The following is a 22114-nucleotide window of genomic DNA, read 5'->3' as shown; positions in this document are numbered from 1 at the left end:
TTTTCTCCTGCCGTGAGACATTTCTGTGCCCAAGGGTTTCATGCACAAGCAGCATCCTTTCCCAGACCTTCTGAAGGCTAACAGAGTCTCCAGTATTGCCCTCAAATTTGAGGTACTCCAGACCAAGCTTTTCCACCGTAGCTCTGCAGGACTTGCCTACTTGATACAAAGAAGCCAAGGCATGGTGCACAATGGACTTTGCAGGGAAAGGGTTCACTTTCTGCTGTGCCTGGAAATCATCCAACTGACAGCCCAGTGCACTACATTAAGGTGGAGGCCTCCCAATCATCCTGCCACTGCCCATATTTACCACTTCTACACAAATAATAGTTGGGATGGCAGGGTTTTTAATTCCCCGACATTTGGTCAAATATAAATATGAAGTTCTGTTCTGCTCCTTGATCTGCCCACATTCGTGCCACATTTGACATTTTTTCATCCCCGGCTGGAAACAGAATTTGAGGAGTGGCCAGTAACACAGACCACTGGATTCAGTTTGTTTCCTTTAATTAGCATTATGAGGACTTAAGAAGGGAGGATCTTTTTGTTGATAAAGCATCAGGGAATAAAGAAAACAACAAAATGTTCCATGTGCTGGATGGTCCCATGCTGCCACCTCTGCAATGTGAAGAACAACAGGCTGAAGTATCCCTGCCCTGCTCACTGCCAGTTGATACCCCTCACAGTTTGGCTGAAATGAGTCAAACATAACCCAAACAGGGAACATCACGCTTCTCAGTGGAAACAGCTCCAGACAGTAAAGAAGGATGCAAGAACTAAAGGTTACAATTCATTGTACCACGTGGCACGATTTCAGTGTTGGAACCGGGAATCCAGCAGTATCTCACTGACGTGCGTGATAGCTTACAGAGAGTGTAGTGGTCTGAGCAGCCTCTGGAGGTGTGCATGGCTGGGGGATGTCACCATGCATGGCTGGGGAACGTGACCCTCCAGTTCTGGGCTCCCCACTTCAAGAAAAATGAGGAGCTACTGGAGAGAGTCCAGCGGAGGGCTACGAGGATGATGAGGGGACTGGAGCATCTCTCCTACGAGGGGAGGCTGAGGGAGCTGGGCTTGTTCAGCCTGGAGAAGACAAGGCTGAGAGGGGACCTTAGAAATGTTTATAAATATCTGCAGGGTGGGTGTCAGGAGGACGGGGCCAGACTCTTTCCAGTGGTGCCCAGCGACAGGACAAGGGGCAACGGGCACAAACTGGAGCAGAGGAAGCTCCAACTGAACATGAGGAAGAACTTCTTCCCTCTGAGGGTGACGGAGCCCTGGCCCAGGCTGCCCAGGGAGGCTGTGGAGTCTCCTTCTCTGGAGATATTCCAGCCCCGCCTGGACGCGGTGCCGTGCAGCCTGCTCTGGGTGACCCTGCTTGGGCAGGGGGTTGGGCTGGGTGACCCACAGAGGTCCCTTCCAACCCTGAACATTCTGGGATTCTGTGATTCTGTGCATGTGATGCTGCACGGCTGGGGGATGTCACAGTGCATGGCTGGCTCATATGACACTACATGGCTGGGGGATGTGACGGTCCATCGTTGGAGCATGTGAGGGTGCATGGCTGGGGATTATCACAGGACTTGGCGGGGGGATGTGATGGTGCATGGCTGGGGGATGTCACCACGGGCCGTCCTCGCCCGCGGCACTCGCCTCAGCACTCTGCAGCCCCAGCACACGCCTCGGGGCTTAGCGCAACACCACTGCCAACTCCATCGCCCACGTCTTGTGTCATGTGCTCGGCATCGGTGCTTCAAGCCAGCCCCTGGGCCCTGGTCACAGAATCACAGAATCACAGAATAGTAGGGGTTGGAAGGGCCCTCTGTGGGTCATCTAGTCCAACCCCCCTGCCGAAGCAGGGTCACCTACAGTAGGCTGCACAGGACCTTGTCCAGGCGGGTCTTGAATATCTCCAGAGAAGGAGACTCCACAACCTCCCTGGGCAGCCTGTTCCAGTGCTCCGTCACCCTCAGAGGGAAGAAGTTCCTCCTCATGTTCAGACGGAACTTCCTGTGCCTCAGTTTGTGCCCATTGCCCCTTGTCCTGTCACTGGGCACCACTGAAAAGAGCTTGGCCCCATCCTCCTGACACCCACCCTTCAGATATTTGTAGGCATTTATAAGGTCCCCTCGCAGCCTTCTCTTCTTCAGGCTGAACAAGCCCAGTTCCCTCAACCTCTCCTCGTAGTGGAGATGCTCCAGTCCCCTCACCATCCTTGTAGCCCTCCGCTGGACTCTCTCCAGTAGCTCTTCATCCTTCTTGAACTGGGGAGCCCAGAACTGGACACAGTACTCCAGATGAGGCCTCACCAGGGCAGTGTAGAGGGGAAGGAGAACCTCCCTTGTCCTGCTGGCCACACTCTTCTTGATGCACCCCAGGATCCCATTGGCTTTCTTGGCAGCCAGGGCACACTGCTGGCTCATGGTTAACCTGTCGTCCACCAGGACACCCAGGTCCCTCTCCGCAGAGCTGCTCTCCAGCAGGTCCACCCCAAGCCTGTACTGGTGCATGAGGTTGTTCCTCCCCAGGTGCAGGACCCTGCCCTTGCCCTTGCTGAACCTCATCAGGTTCCTCTCTGCCCAGCTTTCCAGCCTATCCAGGTCACGCTGAATGGCAGCACAGCCTTCTGGTGTATCTACCACACCTCCCAGTTTGGTGTCGTCAGCAAACTTGCTGAGGGTACATTCTAACTCTTCATCCAGGTCGTTGATGAAGAAGTTAAACAAGACTGGGCCCAGTACTGACCCCTGAGGGACACCACTTGTCACCAGCCTCCAACTAGACTCAGCGCCGCTGATGACAACCCTCTGAGTTCTGCCATTCGGCCAGTTCTCTATCCACTTCACCGACCACTCATCCAGCCCACACTTCCTCAGCTTCCCCAGGAGGATATCATGGGAGACTCTGTCGAAAGCCTTGCTGAAGTCAAGGTAGACAACATCCACGGCTCTCCCTTCGTCTACCCAGCCAGTCATGTCATCGTAGAAAGCTGTCAGATTGGTCAGGCATGATTTCCCCTTGGTGAATCCATGCTGACTACTCCTGATAACCTTCTTTTCTTCCACTTGGTCGTGGCTTCCGCGGGCCCCATCTGTTCCCTCTGGCCTGAGGTGGCACATGTGTCCAGGCACACACAGGAAGATTGTTGCTGGGTATCTCAGCACAAAAAGCAGAACCCCAGAAGACAGTGTTCTAGTTGTGGCCTCACCACTGCTGAATTACCTGGAGGATCACCTGCCTTGTCCTACTAGCAGAACTTTGCCGTTTTTAGCCCAGCACACCATTAGACTTTTTAGCACCGCTTCCGAGACACTGAGGCTCTTAATGTTGCACGGGTGTGTTATTGAGGGAGGAAACAGAATGAATGGCCTTTCTAGCTACCTTCAGTGTAGAATGAAACTACACGAAAGATTGCCCTGAAATTTCAGACACCAACGATTAGCTCTGAAATGTGAAAGTGCACGCATCAGTCATAGTACCCAAAGCATGTCATGGCTCCTAAAAAGGAATCATCACGAAGACATTTAAAGAGCCAAGAGTAAAAAAGCAAATACACAGCTGATTTCCAATGCAAAGCAGTGCGTTATAAAGAGCTATTTTTTAGAAGCTTAACTTTCTTCTTTGAGAAATTAGTGCAACAACTATGAAGAGGCAAAATATGATTGCTTCTTGTCTGTAAACTTCGCAAGCTACTTGGCTGGGGAAAGGGTAGCTGTGTCTCTCTGTCGACGTCCTTGCAGGGATGAGCTGCAGGAGAGTAAAATCCCGGTTTGAATCAACCTATTGTGTTGCTAGTTTTGCGACTGATTTTGTGTTAGTGCTGTTTGGAAAGAGAATACAAATCTTTGGAGCAGGATTATCTGGCAGAGCAGGTTTTATTTCACTGCATAATTAACTGAGAAAACTAGATTAAATATTTGTAAAGGGAAAACCACAGAAATAGTAGGGGCTCCATAGCTCAGGGGTTAGAGCACTGGTCTAGTAAACCAGGGGTCGTGAGTTCAAATCTCACTGGAGCCTGGGGGTATTTGTACCTCCTGTGAAGACCTACGCCTTTGTCTTCCTGCTTTTTCCTAAAATGTTGCTGGCATCAGTTTTAGGGGCATCCACCTCAGCCTGGGTGAAATACAAGCGTCATATAATGACCATACCAAGAGAAGCAGAGACCAATAGCAATGGTCAGAGAATGAAAGAATACCTTGAAATGTTTTGAAAGTATAGCAGAGTTAGGAGATACCTAATTATGGGATTGAAAGCCTTCTGAACCTCACAGACATTATGAAACTCATTGATAAAGAAACCTGAAATGGCTGCTAGATGTTTACAGTCTGATCTGGTTCATCTCTTCATACTTCAACAGGACAATCAAATTGTGTTTCCAGAGCTCAGTAATTACAGAGCTGGCTGAAAAAACTATAAATATGTTTTGTGGACAAATAGTAACATTGGTCTTCTTCAGAGTTCTGCTGGGGGGGCTGGAAATTTATAGTTTTTAATAAAAAAGAAAAAGCTAGGAATTAAGCTATTTTGCATTTACTCTGCCTTCGCACATTTCCCATTTTTTTGCTCACTTTCAAATAGACTTCCTATTTTGTTCCATCAAAACAATCCAAACCAGTGATGGAAAAGGACATTTCTGAATCTGAAAAGAGCTTTTTCCATATGACAGAAAAAAGGCTCAAAAGCCTGAAACATTTTGACTTGTGGAGGGGAGCACTGGGTGTCAGGAGGGCCACAGCGCTTTGGTTGCCTCTGTTCAGCCTGTTGCCTTACAGCTGTTTTCTCAAAACAGTGAGCACATTATAGCTCTGGTGGGCTGGTGTGTTTTTTCCACATGAGAAGTGACCTGCAGGAATTTCCTAGCTTTCCTCTGTATATATCACAGTAAGGCTAAAGAAACAGAAATCAGCAGGATTCCCATTAATCTGCAACCTAATAAACTAGCACAAGTTATTGTTATTGTTATTGTAACCCAAGGTAATGGAAAATGGACAGATGTGTTTTACTGAAAGGGAATCTGTTTCCAGACTGTTGTGGCTATACATCTATTTACCCTGTCCCTCATTCCAGTTTATCTCATTATTTTGCTTTCATATGACACTGCTGAGCAATATCCAAGAAGATCTTTGTGATTCAAGTTCACTTTTGCGATCAGGCTTATGGTTTCAACTTAGCTGAGCCTGGTAGTAATGGAAATGATCCTTTGAAAAATTAATGTCTTTCATCTCTATGCAAAAATGACAAATGTTCAGGATATGTTTTGCTGAATTCTTAATCTAGACAGTACTTAATATTGACGTAAAAACTCCTCTCCCCAGTAACCCTGCTGCAATGCTTAACACCAAACATACTGATGCTCCTTGTTAAACTTGGGTCTGATGCAAACATCATTTTTAACAGTGGACCTTGGACCCTGTCCTACCTAAATCCCTTTGTGTCAATCATAGAATCACAGAATCATAGAATCATACAACGGTTTGATTTGGAAGGGACCTTTAGAGGCCATCTAGCCCAACCCCCCTGCAGTGAGCAGGGACATCTTCAACCAGACCAGGCTGCTCAGAGCCCTGTCCAGTCTGACCTCAAATGTTTCCAGGGATGGAAACAGGATGCCCTCTCTGGGCAACCTGTGGCAGGGTTTTGCCTCCCTCCTTGTAAAACATTTCTTCCTTATATCCATTCTGAATCTTCCCTCTTTTAGTTTAAAACCAACCATCACCCCTTGTCCTATCACAACAGGCCCTGCTAAAAATCTTGTCCCCATCTTTCTCATATGCTTCCTTTAAGTATTAAAACGCCACAGTAAGATCTCCCCAGAGCCTTCTCTTCTCCAGGCTGAACAACCCCAGCTCTCAGTCTCTCCTCACAGGAGAGGTCATCCAGCCCTCAGATTATTGCAGTGGCCCTAGTCATCCATGATGATCCATGATAATGATCATCCATCATCTTTTTCTCTGATGAAAACAGGGCTTTTCAAAGATAGAGCTTGACAGGAGGGGTGAAGAGGGTAAAGTCGTTTATATCCATATCTTCAAGCCCATGTAAACATGGGAGGGAGGAAGGGCACCTCTTCATCCTTGTTGATCTGTGAAATGGAAATGCTACACCTGCGTTCAGAGATGCAGGAAAGGTTGTGTAGCTCTGTCAAAAGAACTGTAAGAAGGCTGGTCCACTTATGGATTTACTCAGGAAGAACTCTTGCTCTTTGAAGTCATGACCTGTCCTAATCCAGATCTAGACAGTCTTTTATTGCTTTGTTTAAGGACCTCTAAAGGTACCTTCCTGTATCTCATAGAAAACTTGTTTTTCACATTTTCCTGAAAGCTTCAGAATATCATTCCTATTTTTAGAAAACATCCTAGATGCTGTGCATTTCTGTGGCATGGTTTTCATTCCTGGGTCTCCCTCCAAGGGTTGCATCAAGCTGGACAGAGAAATCACTTATAATATAAACAGCATTGAAGTTTGTGACCCAGCAGCCTGGATCATCAAGGCGTCCATGGTCATTCCCTGAACCCAAGGACTATGTTAGCAGAGCTGCATTTCTGCCTCTAGTTCAGATCTAGTGAAGGCCATATATGCCTTCAACGAATCCATTTCTTAAGTCAGGTGAGAAACAACCAATAAGCAATTTAATCCAAGGAGGGAAATTTTGAGCAAGAGCCAGTGAAGATGTTCCCATATTTGTGAAGATGTTCCCATGCTTAAAGAGTTCTTAGATTTGGAAACACTATTTAGGCTAATGTTAAAAGCTAATATACAAAAGGATCAAATGGCAGCCTCGTAGCCTCAGTCCAGAGGAAAAATGTCTAATAAAATCAGCAGGACTACCAAATTCAGTGTGGGGAAAAATCACCCAAATTTCTCTATTTTCCAGTTCTCTCAAAATGAATGCGCTCCATCCCTTATTCCAAAAAAGATATTGTGGTTTTAACAATACTGTTTTAAAAACAAATATGAAGTGTTTTGCTTTCATCCTAGAGAAAGGGTGACAGCAGCTATCGAAGACTTCTGCTTGGCAGCACCAGTCTACACCGTCACCCCACTGCTGCACTGTCCTCTTCGTACTGTGTCCTGGAGCTGCCTCCTCACTCAACCCCTGCTTTCCTACAGACACTGAACTGCAGCTATGTACAGTCAGATAAATCACATGCTAAAATTCGTAAACTGTGCAAAGCAGGGCTGAGCACCTTGCTCAGCTGGAGACAGCTACATTATGGATGTTTTGGTGGGAGGAAACCCACCCGCTGGTCTCCCAGTCCTTCTGCTGACCTGTCTGTGGAAGACAAACTGGCATTTTGGGGAAAATCAAATTTAAACCCTGGGAAAAAATTATTCACACCAAATAGCTAGTAAAAAATAAAAAGAGAGAGAATGAGAAATGCTGATAGATTCATCCACATTTTGCAGTGGCCATGGACCAAGGCATCTCTTTCAAGTGCTGGGTCAAGTTTCCCTCATGACTGGAGGACAGAGACATTCTTCAATAATAGCCATGTGCCCCTGTCTGCCAGGCACAGGGAGCTCCGCAGTATCCACAGGGAGATCTATGCACAGCCTACATATCATCCACCCACATCGAGCCGCTGAAGATTTCTCCACCGCCTTGGTGCAAGACTTTTCCCAGGGAGATTGCCATCTCTTGGAGCTGGTGCAATCACTACCCACTTCTCCTGAAGTCCTGAAAATAGCATTGCAATAAAATCCAGTAGTGTGACAGCTTCAGTGAGATTCTCTGGCTGCCCAGAGAGGCTGAATGCAAAGATGCTGTGCACTAAAACTGGTGTGAACGTGGCCTTGGTGCTCCCAAAGTCTGCCAGCTGCCAGCACCACATACTTAGATGGCATCTTCCTAGAAGCCTTGAAAATCTTGACCTATCACCGACTGCCCGTTTCTTTCAAATACATGAGCCTCTTACAAACACAGCAGCCCTGGCAGCTGACAAAGATCCTCTCCATGCTGAATACAGGCAGAGCAGCTCATGATCAAAAACTTCTGGCCATTGTCACCACATTCCAAATATCTCTGCAAGAATGTGTGGAAAGGATTAAACCCTGATTCCAGGAGAAAACCCCATAACAGCAGTCTGCATGGGGATGAGAGCACCCACGGCCAGCTAATAGCACTGGCAACTTGTCTCAAAGCCATAGACTGATGGGGCAGGTTTTCAGGACTCTTCCTTAACATCCAGTGTGATTTGCACAACACGCTGCTTCTGGAAATGCTGCAGCATTACAGTCTCTATCTGATCGTGGTGCTCACCATTACAGTTTCCATATCTATTGAACAGACTAGGAAACCTTGTCTTCTAAATGGCAGGTCCCTCAGGGTTTCATACTGGCATTACAGCTCTGCTGGGCTCAATCAGTAAGATGCCATTGACCCAGTCAGGGCAGTTTGAATATGAGGTTACCTTCCCAGCAAACATACTTGTTGCTGTAGGCCACACCTCCATAAAAGACCTGGGAAGAAAAAAAAAAAAGATTGTTGTAGTTAGTGCAAATTTAACCAAACTATAAAAAGCCAACCACATCTGCTCTCACTTAGGCACCTTGCCATGCAAATAAGAACTTAAATGTGTCTGCTATGAGGATACAGCAGAGGAAGGGAGGGTCTGCCTTAGAGGGCAAGACGTTAGAAGTGTGTTGCATTTAATCTTGCAACAGGAAGGCTGAAAGCAGACATGCTTAGCTCATATAAATACCACAGGGGTAAACAACTAAAAGGAGAAAGAACTATTTAAACTAAATTATGTCATTAACATGAATGGATATATTAGGCTGGAATTTAAAAAACTAAAATCTCTGAAAATCAGAGGAGCAATTTTTTCAAGCAACCTAAACAACAGGAGGAGCAAACCCCAGGAGAGGTCATAAAATGCACCAGGACATTGTGGAGGGCCTGGATAGCACAGCTAGACTCCATGAGCCAAGAGCTCCCATCCTGTACTCTGCTCACTGGTGATCTGACTGTGTCTAAGTTCAGCAGCATCCCATATTGTGTGAATACTTGTGCGTATCCATGTGTATTTTTTTCAGTCTTTTAAGTAACTTGTTTCTCCAAATGCTTCTTCTGTTTCCAGAAGAAGGAGGTAATGACTCTAGGCCTGCTTTCTCCTCCACCCCGGAGAGCTTGTGATGTACCTGTTGATTGCCTTGCCTCCCCCCTGCCTGTTAGGTAAACAGTTCATTCCCTGTGCAGCGAGCCTAGAGAGCTCAGTTGCTCTAATAATGGTCATCTATTTATAGCCTTTCGTAATTTGTTTCATGACAAAGGGTTTCTGCAAGATGCTCTTTGATTCTTGCAAGTTGGTAATGATTTTTCCCTTCCTGTGTTATTGAAAGTGGCTTTTGTGCTCAGAAAAATTACTGTAATAAAGGCCATTTCGTGTGTTCAGAGTAAATGATAGGGACTTTAATAGATTTTCGATGAAAGCTTAGAATTTCTCTTTGTTTTCCTTCAATTCTTTTCAAGCTTCTGGGTCAGATGAGCCTGGCTTACCCTAAAACTTGTAAGAACAGAAGAGGGACAGAATAAAATGATCTTGATGCTGTAGAGCCTTGCCCATTGCTAGCAGAGCAGCTCAGTCCTCCACCCAGAGTCTCTGGTGATGGCACGTTGTGAACAGCAGAAGGGCAAAGTCTGGAGATGACACTCCAGATTATGCTTAATTTGCTCATTTCATAGCTGTCTCTCACCAGATATGACAATCTAAGTATTTCTGTTAAATTTTGTTGGAATTGATACAAATGGCCTGATGAAATACTCTCCATCCCTTTCCTCCCACTGATCTCTGTACCATCACAGCTACCACTACATTTCTGTTGCCGCTATGGACTGTAGTGCACAACTGCATCATTTTTGCTCCAAGAGTGGATCTCTGGGTTTTCTAAATTTTCTGCAGTATTTTTAATCTGAAGAAGAGCTGTTCTCTCCATGTGTCTCCAGGTGAAAACACTGGTGGCCTGTCCTACCTGCAGTGCGGCTGAGGGAAAGTCAAAGCAGAGGGAGAAGAATTTCTCTTTGCTGTCTGTGCGTCAAGGCTCAGACTTATCACAGCCCCCTCCTTTGTGTGGGGAAACAGGACTGAAAGAATTGAGTCCTGAAGCCACACTCAAACCCTTGCTCTCTGTCAGACTGAGTGGGACCTCATTAAGCAGTGGGCTGTGGGAGTTCATTAGTCAAGTTTCAGGTTCACACTTCTGTGGTTGTTCTCTTCTTACCCGGTCACAGCTGTGTCTGAAGTTTCTTCATAGCTGAAGCTTTCAGAAATTCTCCCATGGGCTCCAGCTTTGTTGCTCCTCCATGCACAGTCCATAGTCCTCCACCAGCTCTCTGCCTTTCCCCTTTCTCGTTTCCCAGCCTTTGCCTTTTGTATTCTTGCTTTGACTCCCTCTTTCTGAGCGTTCCCAGTTGGTGACCCATGCATCTCCATGCACTCTGCTAGGTGCTAGCTGGGAATTCCCCAGGCATCGAAGCAGACAGAAGACCTTGCTAGCAGCGGAAGGTGCGCAGAATCATTTCTGCACTGTCAGTGAGATGTGTCTGGGACCACCAGGAGGCATTAGTCCTCCACCAAGGGCAAGGAGGTGGTGGGAAACCCTTGAACGACTATTCAGCTCCACAAGTCTTCTCCCTGCTCGGCTGTTGTGCCCAGGAATGCTTTTCAAGTTAACCACGGTTGCAGAAGAGACAGAGCATTGGTACCAATACCAAACCCAGTGTCTTGAATGTCTTAACATGGTTTGATCTGGCCTCTCTTGCATGAAGTCAGCTCTGGGGGTCTCTCCGTTACCATGAGAGGGCAGCACCTGGGCTTTCTGGAAGAGTTCCTGGGTATCGAGCTTCCAGCAAAGATGCATCAGGCTCCCGGAAAATATTCAGCAAACCCACAGAGAATTCTTCTTTCTCTTCAAGTCTAACACTGAGTTACGCAGATGAGGGGTCCAGACTAAACCCTTCATACGGCTTTCCTTCGCAGCTGGGCTGTTTGCTTCTTTGTATAACCGGTTTCACAAAAGAATCTCAAATTGCCAAGAAAGCCTCCTACTGCAGCTCAGGACGGGGGTGAATTGCATTTTGTGTTGTTTCCTCAGCTGTTGTAAACAAAGCGTTTCAAGGATTTGCGGGGACCGGAGAGGGATTATGAGTCTAAGTCTCCAGTCGGGACTTTGGCTTTCCTACACACTCACAGCTGTAATTCCCCAGCTCATCACCAGTTACAAACCTGAACGATGAAGTCTGCAGCACAATTCGGGAGCCTGGTATTTGCTTCCTTTCTCGAACGAGCCTTATGTTTCCTTTCTCAGGAAAGCAGAGCTGTTTGAGGTGGATATTTGCTTTTATTTTACCTTGTTTCTCTCCTTCCCCCTCTGCAGCAGTGGGAGCAGCAGGATCCAATCTGCAGAGAAACAGCACAATGCTGAATAGCTCAGCGTATGCTGTAGTGCAGAGAGTGCTTTCATAGAGCTGAACATAAATAATCTGCTCTCTCTGTTTGGGTGTTTCTGGCTGGAAAGCAAAAGAGCAGTTTCAGTAGACACTATACATCACATGGATGTCCATCTGAATGCTTCCAGGGGGTGGCACATTCACTTTTGAAGAAAACCATGTTCTAGGAGTTGCTCTGTTTTTGTTTGTAGAGGTAATTTTCCTGGGAACCGTACAGGAACTTCCTGATTCAAATACAATTGACTGTGACTGTGCAGCTGCATCGACGTGGTGGAAAGCAGCACAATGATATTGCCATTGGTGCTCTGCTGGGCATATCAGCAAAGGATCTATCGCATGTCCTTTCCAAGACTGAGACGAGGAGAAGTTCATCCTATACCAAGAATATGTGAATGTGAGGAGCTGAGGAGTTAAAGGGTTAGTTTTAAGGATTTCATATTCTTCCATGAAATTCATAGACTGAGCATAAACGAAAGAGGATGAATACCCCCAAAGAGAACAGAATGAACCTTTTCAGATGGTTTCGTTGGCAATGAATTTCTTTCACAATAACTGGTCATCTCAGTTGATTTTGGAATGAGCAGTCAGAACTGAAACAAAGCTTTTGGGGTTTTCTGAGTGGGAACTGAAATGTTAGATTCTCTGCTGACTTGTGCTGGCCCCGTAGTCAAATGTGATATTCCCTCTGGCATTTCAAAGTGTTAATGAAGTCCAGAGTCAGCTTCAACTCTTGTTTTATATTTCATGGAACACTAATGGCATATTCAGCCCCCTGGCCCCAGCCAAGCAGATGGCCAAAATGCATCCTTGGCTCTGTTTCAACCCCTTTTACAACCTCAAGGCAGAGCCTCAGCTGGCACACACCATCACAACTTGAGATGCTACAGCCATTTCCCTCAGCTGGAGATCTGCTTTTCGAAGTGTAAATATTGTATATTCTGAGACTTTACCCCAAGGTAAATTTTATCCTCATTGCAGTCCTAATTCCAGTCCTGGACCTAGTCCAGAGCTTGGACATTGTCCAGAGTCTCTTCTGCACTGGAACCATTCCTGGATTCAAGTTACACCTTTTTCCATGCTGGATACTTCTGTGCCCCATAGGTCCATCTCTGCCATACACCATTAGATTTGATGCTGTTGTTGTACTTCTAAGCTTGCAGTGAAGTGGGAAGGTGTTCTCCTGGAAGCATTGCTGGTGGGATTCAGGCAGAATTCCTCCTGTCTTGCTGGACGCTCTCTATTGCCTTTCCACAGCCACTGGGACAAGGTCATGCCCTTTCCGCAAGGTGAGAGGAGTGAGCACTGAAATTATCTATTCTGACAGTAACAACTGGTTTATGTCCTTTCCTTCTGGCCCCGCTAATTTAAGCTACACTCTGTTCTACAGCTTCTATTTTCTCCCGTATCGTAGCTCTCCTCTGGGGCTTCCAACCATTTAGTTTCATCAGAGTTTCAGAAGCGGAGAATTAATCAAACATAGAGGTAGTGACTCATACTAGCAATTGCTGCTTTTACACACTCCCAACCTAGAATACAAACAGGATCTCCTTGGGATCTCATGAGGAAAGATTGGTGTCAAATGCAAAGATCAAGAGCCGTCTACTATATTAAGCTGCAAGCAGAAATATTCATCTAATTGCCTGGAAATCAAAGCCAGGGACATACTTCTGGGTGCAAAACGCAAAACATGGGCAAATGGCACTCAGCTGGCATCCACCACTGTTTCCGTGTGCTGGAGGTTTAAGTCAAGAACACCCTGGTTATTTCTCACCTGGGCAGATGCTGGTCACCCCATATGCAGACAGGCAGTCTGGCAGTAAAGCAGCCTGAGGCTCAGGGAGTGCAAGGCAGTCAGTGGCCCAGGTGAGGACCCAAGGACAGATGTTAGCAGGGTAGAATTTGTAAGCAGTCCAGCTGCAGAGCATTGCCAGACAGGAGCATCATCCCCACACTTTTCCTGACCCGCTGCAAGCAAGATGCTGATAGCTGTGCTTGGAGTGGGAATTGAGGCGACACCAGGATTTGGGTTCACACAAGCAGTTAGGAATTGAGGTGCTGATTCAGAGGCTTGTATCAAATGCCTGAGGCTTTAAAATCATGTAGGGGTGACTGGGAACAAGTTCTCTCCTAGACCTCCCGTAGCACAAGGATGTCTTGGAGGTGAGCCTGCACTAAACAGCAAGCCCAACTTTGGGGTTGATTCAGCTTGAGCGTCAAAAGGAGAAGGGAAAAGATTTATGAGCAACACATAAGAAAACAGCTGTCCAGTAACTCTACAGTGCCCTTAGGGTTTTTCTCTTCAGTTTCTTGGTATGTGGCTCCTGAGCACAGTGTCCTCACAGAACCAGTTCAGCTGGAAAGGTCTCACATTTCTCTGCAGAACACAGAGAGATCAGGCATTTGGGATTTCATTCACTCACCTTCAGTTCACCTCTCACACCCCATTGCCAGCTCACAGCTAATGCTGAGCTAAAAACGTCCAGGGCTTCCAGGACGGAAGAAGAGGGCTGTGCACCTATTGCTTCCCCACAAGCTCCCCTTGCAACACTGGGATACTGGGGGCAAAGAGCATCACAGAGAAAACCAAATTGGGAAACCAAATACAGCAGGACTGCACGTTTCTCAACACAGGATGAGCTGAGAACAAGTTCACTGCATGGAGCGAGAAAACCAAAAGCAAAAGAGTCTCACTAAGTAAACCCAAAGTTGTCCTGGTTGTAAGCATCTGCATCTGTGGGAGCTGCAGCAGGTATCTTAAGCAGCCACGAATATAAAAAGCAGACAGCAAAAATGACCACACTGAGGTCAATGCTCAAAGAATAATCAATCCGGCCTTTCCCAGCCACTGTTCAGAAAAGTATCAAACTGCTTAAATCCTGTCACATCAGTAAAGGGATGCCCCAAGAAGCTCAGCTGTCTGCGGAGAAAGATCCAGCTACCTAATATGTAGGCTGCTGTGAGAGAGGCAGCCATGTGAAAATCGTGCCCAAGCCTGTGCAGGGAGCAGTGGGAGCAGGGGAAAGCATCCCCTTATCTTCAAAATGAGCATGGGCTTTGCTGGCCCTTTCACCTGAGCACAGGGGAATGGAAACAATGAGAAATCCTAAAAGATTATGGCCACACATAGCAGCTTGCAGGAACCTCAGCTACGAAGTGAGAGGTGAGTGAGGAAGGGCAGCAGTGGAGCCGGGGCCGGGGGGTGGGGGGAGGGTGCAGAAGCCCAGGGCCAGTGAGAGAGCCAGCGTGGGCTTTGGGAAATATGACTGGTGGAAGTCATGAGTCAGGTACCTGGAAGCCCCGCTTCCTGGCATTTCAGCCTGCAAACCCCCTCATGGGTGTTTCCTGCTGCTTGGTTATTCAGGTCGACGCAGCCACCTGCCAGCCTTCCCCATATTGTGCTGGGCGGTGGATGGAGGATGTCACTGGCCAAGAGTTCCTTAGCTGGCAAGAAAATGCCATTAGGCTTTTAGTTCTTTTACAAGCTGCTTTGCAGTCGCAAAGGCAGAATAATGGGTGGAAAAGAATTTGTCAGGTGCATCCTGCAGGCCTGGAGACATGCCAGAGCCAGGCATAGGTGGAAGACCTGGTCACATGGAGTGCTGAAGCACCTCTGTCGAGGGAGCTTAGCAGGGCCAGGACTCAGATGTCAGCAGAGAGGTGGCCACACTTGAGGCTTGGCAAGGCGATTGGTAGGTGATTACCATGTTGTGATCCTTGATGTTGAACTAGAGCCCTCCGGAGGTCCTCCCCAACCTTGGTCATTCAATGGTGCTGTGATTCACTGGAGAAAATCCACCAGCAGCAAGGATCTGTCCAGTGTGTGTTTGCAAGACAGGAACTGTATTGTTATGACAGTGAATCATCATCCAAATCTCATGGATTTACTCCAAGATTTCAGTGTATGTTTGAACAGCACTGAGCTGTTTACCAAATCAGTCTACAAACCACCCAGATATTCATTTTCTCTTTCATTTAGAAACTTGTTCCTAAATACATGTTTCTTCTAACCCAGAGAGATGGGAGTATGAGCAGCTCACTTCTACAATCCATCCTCCTCTGAACTCAAAAGCCTCTACTTTGCCTCTAGACATGCCCATGGGGTCCAAAAGCATGTTCAGCATCTCCTGCCTACTCTTCTTCAAGTTTTGCTGTAACCCCTCCTATCGCCTCCTCCTCTGCATTTTTGGTCCTTGTTCCTCCCCTCTCCCTCGCTGCAGCACAGTGAGCAGCTGCCGTGGAGAGTCGCAGAAGGCCAGCAGCTTTCCATCAGCAACACACGGACCAACAGGCCCAGAGGACACACTAATCCGATTGCACCAGCAAATCCTTCCTCACCAGCGCTGTCAACTGCATTGGCACGTTGCACGGCAGGTGCCGGGGATGGCCCGAACTATACCCACCGAGGCACAATGAAACGTTCCCAACAGCTGCAGGCGGGTCAGAGGGAGGATTTCTTGAAGCTCTAGGAGATCCCAACCACACATATTAGTGCCAAACAAGATTAGTGTCAGTTAACACTGCAGCTGTTTCTTTGGGTACCCACAAAAGTTGCTTTGTTCCCTGCACTTAGGGCCCAGCACATTGAGCAGCCTCTGTCCAGGGAGGAAGGAAAATGAAGGCTGGAGATGCTCTCCACCCCTTCCCAGTAATGCGCCTTCTCTTCCCTGAAATTCTAAGATGAAGGAGGATGAGGGAGGTTGTGCTGTCCATGGGGAGAAGGAAGGAAGCACTGAAAGCAGGGAGCTGCTCAGGGTGATTTTTCATCTCTGGCAAGAGTTGACTAGTAAAGAGGAATAACAGGGAGAGAGACACTGGCTGCATGCACAGCTCCTTTTACAAGACTGCAGTAAAGTGTCAGATGGGATTTTGATGCCTCTTTGGACAGCAGTGTCAGGAAAGAGCTGAGTGGTTTCATCCAGTGCTACCACAAGTGCAGTTTTAGGAGCTGAAGGGCTTTGTCTGTGCAATTCCATAGGAGGGAAGGAAGCACAAACAGAGCAAATGGACTTGGACCAGCTTTTCCTATTTTGACTCATTTGTTACAAAAGTATCAGCAGTACTGGAAGCTGGAAAGCTTCAAAAAGCAAAGGCTGTTGCCGAGACTTTAGTTTCCTGCAATGTTTGAACTTTTGCTCCAGGAGTCACAGAATTACATAAGGTTCCTCATTTTTGCTAAATAAAAATATTCTCATAATGGAGAAAGAACCTTTCACAGAAAATATGACTTAAGTAGGAACTTGAAAACACAGGAATTGGGAAGGTAAGGTAAAACCCAGGATCTATTCTCTGACGAGATGACACCATGTTAAAGCCAAATTTATGATCTGTGGGAATGTGTCATGATTCTCAATCATGTCATAGTTGGCACAGTGCACACCAGCACCCCTTGCAGCTCCACACTACAATCTTGAAGTTCAGTCTCCAGAACAAGAAGATTTCTGGTCTAAAAAATTTCTTTGAAAAGGTCCTTGAAAAATCTTTAAAAAGCTTCTTTTCATTTTCATCATAGAAGATGTTTTGTATCTTTAAAAACACCTGTTTGAGGACTGTGTCCCTCCATCATACTCACAGTTGTGCAGATGTTGGGGGTCTCTAGAGATGCTGATTCTCCCTCCTCTTCGCTTGTAGGGCAGAACTCCCTCATGCCCCCAGGGAGACAGCGTGTTGCTTGTGAACCTACACACCGAGCAAGAAAGAAGCCTGTGCATTGCACCTCTCTATTCCCAGCCCTTCCTCAGGGCTCACTCCAGATCTTCTGAGCTCTCCTTCAGGCTTTGAAACCCCTGACTTCTAATGACCCTGAGCTGGAGATGACCCAAGGTGGGCTGTGACATGCCAGTCGGGGACCCACTGCCACAAACACAGGGTCTGGCGTTCGCAGCTCACCGAGTCCAGCTGGCTCTGCCAGGGAGCTGTGACACCCCGCACGTGGCCCAGCCTGGCCCCGCAGAGCTCTGCTGCTCGATCCACAGCCCCACACCATCGTAAGCTACTGAACCATGTTTCCCTTTAGCACTGAAACGATGAGGCAGCAGGACGAGAGCCCTTCAAACCCCTGCAGTGCTGTTACATGACTTCAAAAAAATTCCCTGCAGGCACTTCATAAAAAATCTGAAAAGCAAATAGAGGGCAGCTGCAGCTAGGACAAGGTGTCCTGTGCTGAAAAGAGGAGGCTTAGGAGGAGCTGAGGGGCTATCTGGAGCGGAATCTCTTCATCTGAGATTCCTAAGCTCAAATGAAGCGAGCAGGGAAAGAAGGGAAGTTTCACAGCAAGGAACCACCTTTTCATCCCGCTTGTCACATCAGTTTTCTCCTGTGTCCAGCTGGCAGCCGAGCCTTTCTACACCTTCAGCGGTGTGCGGCAGCGGTGCCTTCCCAGCTCTGCTCTGCAGAGACCTTTGGGAGAGGAGACCGGGCAGCGGGGACCTGCAGAGTCTGCGCAGGGGGACAGGGAGACCCCTGTACCCCCTTGCCCCCTCCTGCCCAGGCTGCTGCCAACTCCAACCCTGCTTGAGGGACCTGGCAAACACATGTGCATCTCTGCACAGAAGCAGATTGCCTTGCTCCCACACCCAAGCACAGAAAAATAAAAATGAATAGCTGCAGAGCAGACTTCAGCAAAAGCAGGAAAACGAAGCCCATCCGTTAATGCACAGAAACTGCAAGGCATTAGAAAAAGGTCCCCCACCATGACTGTGAACATCAACATAACTGCATTAAACACATCCCCATAGCATCTGTGGGTGGTATTCTCCATGCTCCCTTCTTAAGGGAAACAAGAGCAGGCCAAATAAATTATACCTGCAGCTAAAAAATCATTTCAACTAATTGCAGAATGTCATCTTTTTTTCACTCAAAAAAATCAGGTTACCAGCAAATGACAGTTCCATTTTTTCTTTAAGTTGTCTATCATATCCCACCCCTGAGAAAAGCAAGCGGCTCTGATGCGGGTGAAGAGCAGCAGCACCCACAAGCAGCCACTAACCCTTCGCAGCTGCTGGGGCCTCGCTGCGAACACACACACCAAGGCTGTTGGCAGCAGGGAGTGAAAAGAAAGTTTTATCTTTCAAACCGTGGCATGGTGCAGATTAATGCGGTGAAGATGCAGTGCAGATTAATGCAGTTCTCTGCCCTGGTGAGGCCCCATCTGCAGCGCTGTGTCCAGTGCTGGGCTCCCCAGTTCAAGAAAGATGAGGAGCTACTGGAGAGAGTCCAGTGGAGGGCTATGAGGATGAGGAGGGGACTGGAGCATCTCTCCTGTGAGGAGAGGCTGAAGGAGCTGGGCTTGTTCAGCCTGGAGAAGAGAAGGCTGAGAGGGGACCTTAGAAATGCCCATAAATACCTGCAGGGTGGGTGTCAGGAGGACAGGGCCAGACTCTTTCCAGTGGTGCCCAGCGACAGGACAAGGGGCAACGGGCACAAACTGAAGCAGAGGAAGTTCCAGCTGAACACGAGGAAGAACTTCTTCCCTCTGAGGGTGACGGAGCCCTGGCCCAGGCTGCCCAGGGAGGCTGTGGAGTCTCCTTCTCTGGAGATATTCCAGACCCGCCTGGCCATGGTGCTGTGCAGCCTGCTCTGGGTGACCCTGCTTGGGCAGGGGGTTGGGCTGGGTGACCCACAGAGGTCCCTGCCAACCCCTGACATTCTGTGATTCTGTGAAAAGGCCATAGATACAACCCCAATGAGGTGCCAAGGCCGGTGATCTCCAGGATATTTGTATCTTGTGGTTAGACTGTAGTTCAGTAAAGCAGGAGCCAGGGAGGCTTTGAAGGAGGGTCATAATTTACATCCTAGCAAAATCGGCAGAAAAATCAACATGAAAAAAGGCATGTCAGCTCTTACACATGCTCCTGCCTGCTCTGGTACCCCCGCTCTGCAGTCCCTGCCTGAGGGTGGGTTCCCATCCCACTCAGACCCCCCTCGACAGCTGACGGCTGGGGACAGGACACCTGGCTGAGCTGGGGAAGGGAGGGAGATGAGTGCGAGGGACCCTTCCTAGCAAAGGTAGGAGTTTTGCTGGTGGGTTTGGGCATGTCTCTGTGCAGAGGTTGGCCAAGACTCACCGTTAACCATCACAGGGGCTGACGTGAACCCTCAAACAGCCACAGCTGCAGTAGCTATAAAAAGCTCCGAAAACAGATTTATTTTGTGTACTAGAGATATCTCTGCTTGCAACCCCAGCAATGGCCTCCGTCTCACATGCCTGTGAGAGAGCTCACCTCCACCACTCTTCCCTGGCATGCGATGGAGGGCAAGGACATCCATTTTACACCCCAAAGCCAAGCTGAAGCTTTCCACATCTTTCCCTTATCCATGTGCAACGTCCACCAGGAAAGCAGGCTTTCTCCTTTGTCATTTTCCTTTTATTTAGGTTAGGGTTAAGTTACAGTTGACATTATGACTAAATTTGTAGATCAGGATTAGGGATTACAGATACAGTTAATCTGACATGAGATCAGTACTGAGCTACAATCAGCAGTGGGTTGCTTTTAAGGTTAAAATATACAATTCAGTTTTTGTTTGTGTCTGTAGGTTTAGATAAATTTTAGGGTTAAATCTATGCTGATGATTAAACTCAAAGACTTAGATGTTAAGTTTCAAGAGTTAATTGCCTCTGGGTTGGAATTAAATTTAAAATAATATGAAGGATTAGGCAAGTATGGAGGTTAGATATGATTAAGCATTGTATTGTAGTAGATTATAGTAAAATATAATCTAGGGCTGATTTCAGAGTTCAGTTTGAATCTAATCATAATTAAGACTACTATTTGGCATAAACACTGTGATTCCTGGTCAGGGAAGATATGAGAATTTGCATCAGGGGCTCATACCCTCTGCAGCTGCGTTTCCAGCTGATGCCGCTGTTCCGGTGCCTACCATGGGGGTGGGAAAGCCCAGCCCCTCCACCAGCACTTGCTGTTCAGTCAGTGGCACAGGAGCATCCAGATCCAAATGCTCATGCAGAGGCATGCTGCTCCCTTACCGCTTTGGCAGCAGCATCCCTAGCTGAAGTGCTCCTTGACCATTCAACACCAATCCCAGTCGTGGGAGACAACCAGACATGAGAAGGACAAGCTGATCTCCTTGGTCTCCAGCCCAGCTCCCCACCAAGGATGTGGGCTCCTGGTAGGAAGCCTCCTCCCCATCCCATCCCTCACTGGCAACGCTCCTCAGAGGGTCCCCAACCAGATGATATGCTCCTGCCACATGAGTGGACCTTCTTATGGAAACCAAAAGAGATACCCAATCCAAATCAGCAACTTTACACACAGCTAAAATTCATGGCTCAAAACCAGGAGCTGCTGGCTGTTCCTGTAGAGATAGCCTCAGAAATATGAAATTGCTGATGCCACCAGGCCAAAAGCAGTTTGGAGTTATGCTAGATGTAAGATTACAAATACAGATGCTGTTTTGGTTGCTATCCATATTTTTGTTTTATGAGGCACACGAAGTATAAATGAAGCGTGGTTTTGTTTATAACACGTTGACATTTTCCCAGGTTTCCAGCTACTCAAAGCAAGTCAGGGGAAATATCTGATCATTTAAATCTATTTTCCATTCTATGCCTAAGCCTTTATGAATAAAACCAATGACAGTTATTTAGAAATAACTCTCTTCCATATATAGCTATAAATTCTCTGGGCAAAAAAAGCCTCTTGATGTTTAGTCAGTGCTATTTTATTCAGTTGCAGTAAAAGCATGGAAGAGAAGACTCAGTAGGCTGTTTATTACCATGGATGTTATTTTTTGTACTTTACAGGATGCATTTTCTGTCAGAATTTGTAAAATATTAATCAAACAAACAGAAAACAGTACAGAAACTACAACTTGAAATGAAGGTGATTTCACAGCAACACTAAATCTATAATGGCACATTCCCCATCTTTTTTCTGTCAACTATGCCACCTAAATGCTTCAATTTACAGAAGGTTTGCTTTTGTTTTGGTATTTCTTGACATTTTATTGTCTTGGTTTCATTGAAAATAGAACAAAGGAGAGAAACTCTCTGTGAATAACAATCTTAAGAAGCAATTAGCTAGCAGAAATCGAAATACATGTTCATGTGATTAAAGTATGTGACAATTCACATGCACCAGAGGGAAAAGCTACACTTGAGTAGACAATATTTAAACCACTGTATTTCATATACTACTCGTCATATTCATTGCACAGACGCGATTCTTATAGCGTGAGGGAAATATGAGGTGGGAAGTTGCCTGTATTATGCATGGTTGCCATCTCCCCCCATATCTCAGCACCCAAACTGTTTGCCCCAGGACCATGTCCAGCTGTCAGGAAGGACACCTACACTAGACTGGTTTCCAGCAGAAATGAGTGCTAAATGAACACGCAGTTTGTTTTGTGCTTGCCCATTTTTTGGCCTCCCTAAGTACTTACATTGCATCCACTGGGCAATTTCAACTTGATCTGATGGGAGAAAACGAATTCAGAGTTTCTGGGTTTGTTCAGTCTGATGAGAATTAACAACTGATGGGGGAAGTCAATCCAAACTGATTCCCACACTGAAGGGATGGCAGGGATGCTCAGCATTGCAGGAGTGGTGGACAGCACATGCCTGGTTCCCACCTCTGGCTCCTGATGAAGATCGTGTAAAGGCAGGCAGGATCCAGGGGAGAAGCTGCCAACGCTCTGCTGGGAGAG

At 47.1% G+C, this 22114-nt stretch overlaps 1 non-coding gene across 1 annotated transcript; it reads left to right on the top strand.

Moving 5' to 3' along the window:
* Positions 1–3947: 3947 nt before the first annotated feature.
* On the top strand, positions 3948–4020 carry TRNAT-AGU (transfer RNA threonine (anticodon AGU)). The gene has a single exon. It is a non-coding gene; the product is annotated as a tRNA-Thr (tRNA).
* Positions 4021–22114: the final 18094 nt, after the last annotated feature.

Source organism: Opisthocomus hoazin, chromosome 19 (genome assembly GCF_030867145.1).
Source record: "Opisthocomus hoazin isolate bOpiHoa1 chromosome 19, bOpiHoa1.hap1, whole genome shotgun sequence".
Lineage (NCBI taxonomy): Eukaryota > Metazoa > Chordata > Aves > Opisthocomiformes > Opisthocomidae > Opisthocomus > Opisthocomus hoazin.
The sequence above is the reverse complement of the archived record's forward strand: the minus strand, read 5'-3'. Positions and strand labels throughout refer to the sequence as shown.